This window comes from Equus quagga, chromosome 15 (assembly GCF_021613505.1).
Source record: "Equus quagga isolate Etosha38 chromosome 15, UCLA_HA_Equagga_1.0, whole genome shotgun sequence".
Lineage (NCBI taxonomy): Eukaryota > Metazoa > Chordata > Mammalia > Perissodactyla > Equidae > Equus > Equus quagga.
Window position 1 is genome coordinate 31,833,265 of NC_060281.1, and position 6,048 is coordinate 31,839,312.

The following is a 6,048-nucleotide window of genomic DNA, read 5'->3' on the forward strand; positions in this document are numbered from 1 at the left end:
CCAAATGGAAATTTTAAAACTAAAAAAAAATAATATCTGAAATTTAAAAAATCAACCGGATGGACTTGATAGCAGAATGAAGAGACTCAAAAATGAGTCAGTGAACTTGAAGTTAGATAAATAGAAATTATCCAGTCTGAAGAACAGAGAGAAAGTATTGAAAAATAACTGAACAAGAGCATCATGCAAATGTGGGACAATATCAAAATTTATGTCACATGAGTCCCAGAAGAAGAGATTGCTGCAGAAAAAAAAATTTGAAGAAATAACTGCAATAAACTTCCCAAATTTGGTGAAAGATATAAATTTAAAGAGTTACAGATTCAAGAAGCTAAGGAAACTGCAAATAGGATAAGCTCAAAGAAAAGCAGGCCCAGACACATAATAAATAAACTTACTTCCTGCGTAGCCTTCAACAACATATGTGCCTAGATTTCCTCATCAATAAAACAAGAGTAACAATCATCACCATCTTTCACAGGACCCACTGAGCTGCTTCCTAACAGGTCTCTTTGCTTCTACTTATCCTTCCCACTAAGTCCATTGTCCACAGAGCAGCTTTTTAAAAACATATATTGGTCCCCATTTTAAGCCCTCTTCTAGTTGGCTAGTACAAGAACAAGAAGATCCATACTCTTTCTACATCTTTAGCACGATGTAGAAAGCCCTACTTAATATGGTCCCACCTAAATTTCCAACTTCATGTCCTATCATTTTCATCTCATCCCTGTATTCAACCCACCCAAACTGGCCTTTTCTCTGTGCAGCCAATGCACCAAATTCATTCCCGCTTCAGGACATTTGATCTGTTATTTCCCCTGCCTGGAATGTTCCTTGCAAGACTGACTCCTTCATGTCATTCATGTCTCATCTCAAATGTCTCTTTTCCAGAGAAACCTTTTGGACCATTCTAGCCAAGTAATTTCTTCCTTAGTCTTTCTCTGACTTATTTCCTTATTTTATCTTATTCATAGCACCTATCAATGTATGAAAACTCTGAACCTTATCTGTTACACTTTCTGGCTCTCATCACTAAGGTTTAAGTTCCATGAAAGTTGGGTTGTGTCATCTACTCCAACATTGCTGTCCAGCATATGTAATGTCCCTAGCACCTACTAGATGATACATCTGTATTTGCAGAATGAATAAATAACTGAACTAGTTGTTTTTGTTTTGTTTTGTTTTGTTGAGGAAGCTTAGCCCTGAGCTAACTACTGCCAGTCCTCCTCTTTTTGCTGAGGAAGCCTGGCCCTGAGCTAACATCCATGCCCATCTTCCTGTACTTTACATGTGGGACGCCTACCACAGCATGGCTTTTGCCAAGCGGTGCCATGTCCACACCCAGGATCCGAACCAGTGAACCCCAGGCCACCGAGAAGTGGAACATGTGAACTTAACCGCTGTGCCACTGGGCCAGCCCCTGAACTAGTTTAAATAACAGATAATGTGCATAAGTACCTGAGACATAAAACGTATCCCCCAAAGAGTTATATAATGTTATTATTTTCATCCAAACATTAGCCACATGTATAACTCAATTTTCTCAGTTCTGTCATAATCGTAAAGCATTTACACATCTCATAATTTATGATGTGTTGATAAACTGATGATTGTATTTACCACTTCTTTCACCTAAACCTCTGTCTTTCCAGGATCTTTTTAAGGCTGCCCCTTTCCGAACATTCAGATCTGCTTAACTGCTTAAACTTCCTAAGGGAAGCCTCTGAACACCCTAATTAAACTTCCACCATTTACTTCTATCTCATTAGTCTGTTTTATTTTCTCCATAGCACTTACCAGTTTCTAAAATCATAAGATTTATTTGTCGCCTTGTTTATTTTGCCCTCCCCACCTCTAGAAAGTAAGTTCCAAGAAGACAGGAACTTTATATCCAAGAAGATTGAATGTTGAAATATATTAAAAAGATCGCTACTGTAGCCAAATGAATACATTATAATCCACGCATCTAATAGTTGAAAGATTAAAAATTAAATATGTATCAGCTTTTCTTCATCTTTGTTAGGTAAGAAGGTACTCTGATTCTAAGTGACTTAGCAGACCCAGTTACTGTAATTGCCTAATAAGTTTATCCCTTGAAAACATTTAAGACATTATGATGTGAATTCTTGGTTCACTAATCAATTCCTAAACCATAATTCTGTTTCCTTTTTTTTCTTTAAGATTTTATTTTTCCTTTTTCTCCCCAAAGACCCCCAGGACATAGTTGTAAATTTTTAGTTGTGGGTCCTTCTAGTTGTGGCATGTGGGACGCTGCCTCAGCGTGGCTTGATGAGCAGTGTCATGTCCCCGCCCAGGATCCAAAGGGACAAAACCCTGGGCCACCGAAGTGAAGCGAGCACACTTAACCACTCGGCCATGGGGCCTGCCCCTAATTCTGTTTCTTGATTGGTTCCGTTTTCTAGGAAAAAACATCCTTGGGAAGGCAACTACTCCTAGTCCTCAGTAAAGATATATCTCATTCAAACAAGTTCTAACCTCCTGAAACTTTTCTTCATGAAATAATTTTGGAGGGTTCAGTCATCTCTTACTATATGAGTTAATCAAATAGAGTTCCTGAGCTATCAAAGTTTATAAAAGCAAAACCAGGCAAATGGACTACGAAAGAGATATAGCAAACTAGAAAAACTCTATCATTGGGCACAAAAAGAGAAAAAGGCAAGTCATGTACAGTTCAGGCAACTGCATTGCACGCAGGTTCTCTATACTTTTCAACTTCAGAAGCTCAGAAGCTCTGATAAGTCTGGTAGATCAGAAGCAGTAAATTGTTAACAAAGTGAAAACTACTGCAGGTCTTTGACTAAATAAGATAGGCATAGTTTAATTCTATTTCTTCTTTTCCTGGTCATTACAAGTACCTCTTCCCTGTAGTTGAAAATAAACTCATAGGCTTGTGATACATATAATTGATTTCAAAAGAGGAAAGATTTCTGAGAATGGCCTAAACCTCCACATACTTAAAAAGAAAATCATATCACCTTTCAGCTAACAATGGTTTCATTTGTTCATTCTCCATGTGATCAAGGACCTTACATATTCTGTTTTCCTTGCCATAATTTTTTATCCTTCTCTGATTCAATCCATTCTAAAGACAACCAAGCCACTACTCACACTTTTAGTGAAGAATCCACTATGTTTCTGAGTCATTAAAGAGTCATTCAAGAGCAAATCTTGGTAACAGGTGACTTAGGAGTCTTGCATGATTCTGGTTTTCTACTTGTTGGCAGTAAGACCCAAATGAGAGTGAAGCAGAGCTGAGCCTGCACTGGGTGAGATCTTGGCAGTTAATCACCTTTGTACTGGGTATGTTTCTCAGCAAAATAAATTTTATATCATGAAATTCTGAAAAAGAAAATAAATTTAGATCAAAGTCTTTATAGTCTTCAAAAAATAAAATTTGCAAGCAGCAAAGAGAAAGACTGGTTGACATACATGATACAATGTTGACTACAAGTGCTGAGCTGAGGGAATCACAACCTAGATCTGTGGTAAGCTGCCAAATCCCAACGCCGCACTTCCTCAAAGGCTTCAAGGTTCACATTGGGTCAAATAAGCATGGGAAAATAAAATAGATAGTAATTTCAGCAGCCAACCTCTAAAATGGCCCTAATAATACCCAATTTCTGGTATTCACACCTTTGTGTAATCCCCGTTATACCAAGGTTGGTCTCTCTCTTCCAAGATTAGATTATAAAAGACATCAAATCTTCTCTCTTGTTCTCTCAGTCTTTCTCTTGGATCACTCCCTGCAAAAAGCCAGTTGTCGGGGTGCCGGGGGCGGTCCCTGCGGGGTGGGCGGCTCTGTGTGGCCTCGGCCACGAAGCCGCAGCCGCAGGGCTAGGCCCCGGGCGGCGCTAGCCCAGGGCGGCCCGCGGAGGGCTGGGCCAGGCCCCCGGCTCTGGTTCCTGGCCGGCGGGCGGTCGCTCACCATGCCGGGCAAGCACCAGCACTTCGAGGAACCCGAGGTCGGCTGCTGCGGGAAATACTTCCTGTTTGGCTTCAACATTGTCTTCTGGGTGCTGGGAGCCCTGTTTCTGGCCATCGGCCTCTGGGCCTGGGGTGAGAAGGGCGTTCTCTCCAACCTCTCGGCGCTGACAGATCTGGGAGGCCTTGACTCTGTGTGGCTGTTTGTAGTAGTGGGAGGCATCATGTCTGTGCTGGGCTTTGCCGGCTGCATAGGGGCTCTCCGGGAGAACACCTGCCTGCTCAAGTTTTTCTCCGTGTTCCTTGGCCTCATCTTCTTCCTGGAGCTGGCGACAGGGATCCTGACCTTTGTCTTCAAGGACTGGATTCGAGACCAGCTCAACCTCTTCATCAACAACAACGTCAAGGGCTATCGGGACGACATTGACCTCCAGAACCTCATTGACTTTGCTCAAGAATACTGGTCTTGCTGCGGAGCCCGAGGGCCCAACGACTGGAACCTCAGTATCTACTTCAACTGCACTGACTTGAACCCGAGCCGGGAGCGCTGCAGGGTGCCCTTCTCTTGCTGCGTCAGGGACCCTGCAGAAGATGTCCTCAACACCCAGTGTGGCTACGATGTCCGGCTCAAACTGGAGCTGGAGCAGCAGGGCTCTATCCACACCAAAGGCTGCGTGGGCCAGTTCGAGAAGTGGCTGCAGGACAACCTGATCGTCGCGGCTGGGGTCTTTGCGGGCATCGCCCTCCTCCAGATCTTCGATATCTGCCTGGCCCAGAACCTCGTGAGCGACATCAAGGCAGTGAAGGCCAACTGGATCAAACATGATGATGGCTACAAACTACTCAAATAAACAAAACCTTGAAAGCACTGGCTTTCGCCCACCATCTCGGAGGTTCTGTCAGCGCTGGGCTTCAGCAGAGCTCTCCGCCTGGGGCCCAGCCCGGCCCACCCTGCCAGTGCGTGTTCTCGGCCTGGGTGGTGTATACATTCAAGCCAAGCTTTAACACTTGGTCTATTTCCCATGAAAGTCCAGATCCCTGGCTTCTCGTGAATATTGGCCATCTGGCCACAGTGGCTCTTCAGTGACAGTGTCTCCTGGGACACACACTTCCTGTTCCCTGAGACCCCGTGGCTCATTCTGCTCGCCTGAGTGCGGTACCTGACCTGGTAGCCTGGGGTTGGCCTCCCACGCCTCTGTAGGGTTATTCCCTGCCGACACTGCGGGGCTGCTGTGGGCCAAGCCCAGGGCAAGGCCCAGGGATGTGAAGAACGGGAGGCTCGACCCTGTGCTGAAGAGGCAGCCTGGGAGGGGTCTGGCCCTCCTGGGGACTGAGAGGCTGCCCGTGTGCCCAGGAGAGTGGCTGAGGGGTGGGATAGACATCAGGAAGGCTTTTGGAAGGAAGCAACTGGAAGCCCAGAGCTTGGCACCCCTGGGGTTGGGAGGAGACTGATTTGGGGGCCATGGATGGTTGACTTCTCGGCCCTCACTTGGAAGGAAGTTCAGTCTTCTCAGTGGCCTGCAGCACTGCCTCCTGGCCACCAGAGGGCGCCCCAGCACAGCCTTCCTGGTCGGGCTCGGTGGGCTGAGCGCATGCTGCGGCCCTCCTGGTACTCCTCGGGCTCTGCGCTTTGGGGAGCTGGAAGACTGCTAAGGAGCACACCGGCCCAGAGATGGAGTATGACTGCTGCTCTCAGCTCTGCCTCCTAGCTGCGTGAAGGGCTGTGTGTGGAGTGGCTCTATGCACCCCTCCCCGGGCTGCCCTTGGTGGATGGGAGGAGGGGTTGGAGCTAGTTCCCAGGTCTCCAACTCAGATGTCCTTGGGGCCAGGCAGGTTATAGAAGCGAATGACGTAGGCCTTTGAGTTGTGAGGCCTTTGCAGTGCGACTTTGACTTTCCTGCTGTTACTGCAGACGGACACAGAGACATGGCTTTGGGACAAGAGAAGTATCTGCACAATCAAGTTGTAATGGCAACTGGCCTTGAGAGACAATAGGGTGTGGTGGGGACTGTGGCAAAGCACAAGTCCCCACCTGAAGTTGGTGGCTGTCATTGAATTGTAGCTAATTGCTGTAAAGTGAGAATGTGGGGCTAATGCCAGAAATCT

General features: G+C 46.0%; 1 pseudogene; it reads left to right on the forward strand.

Annotated features, from left to right (window-relative positions):
* Nucleotides 1-3,947: 3,947 nt before the first annotated feature.
* Nucleotides 3,948-5,029, forward strand: LOC124227040 (tetraspanin-17-like; annotated as a pseudogene).
* Nucleotides 5,030-6,048: the final 1,019 nt, after the last annotated feature.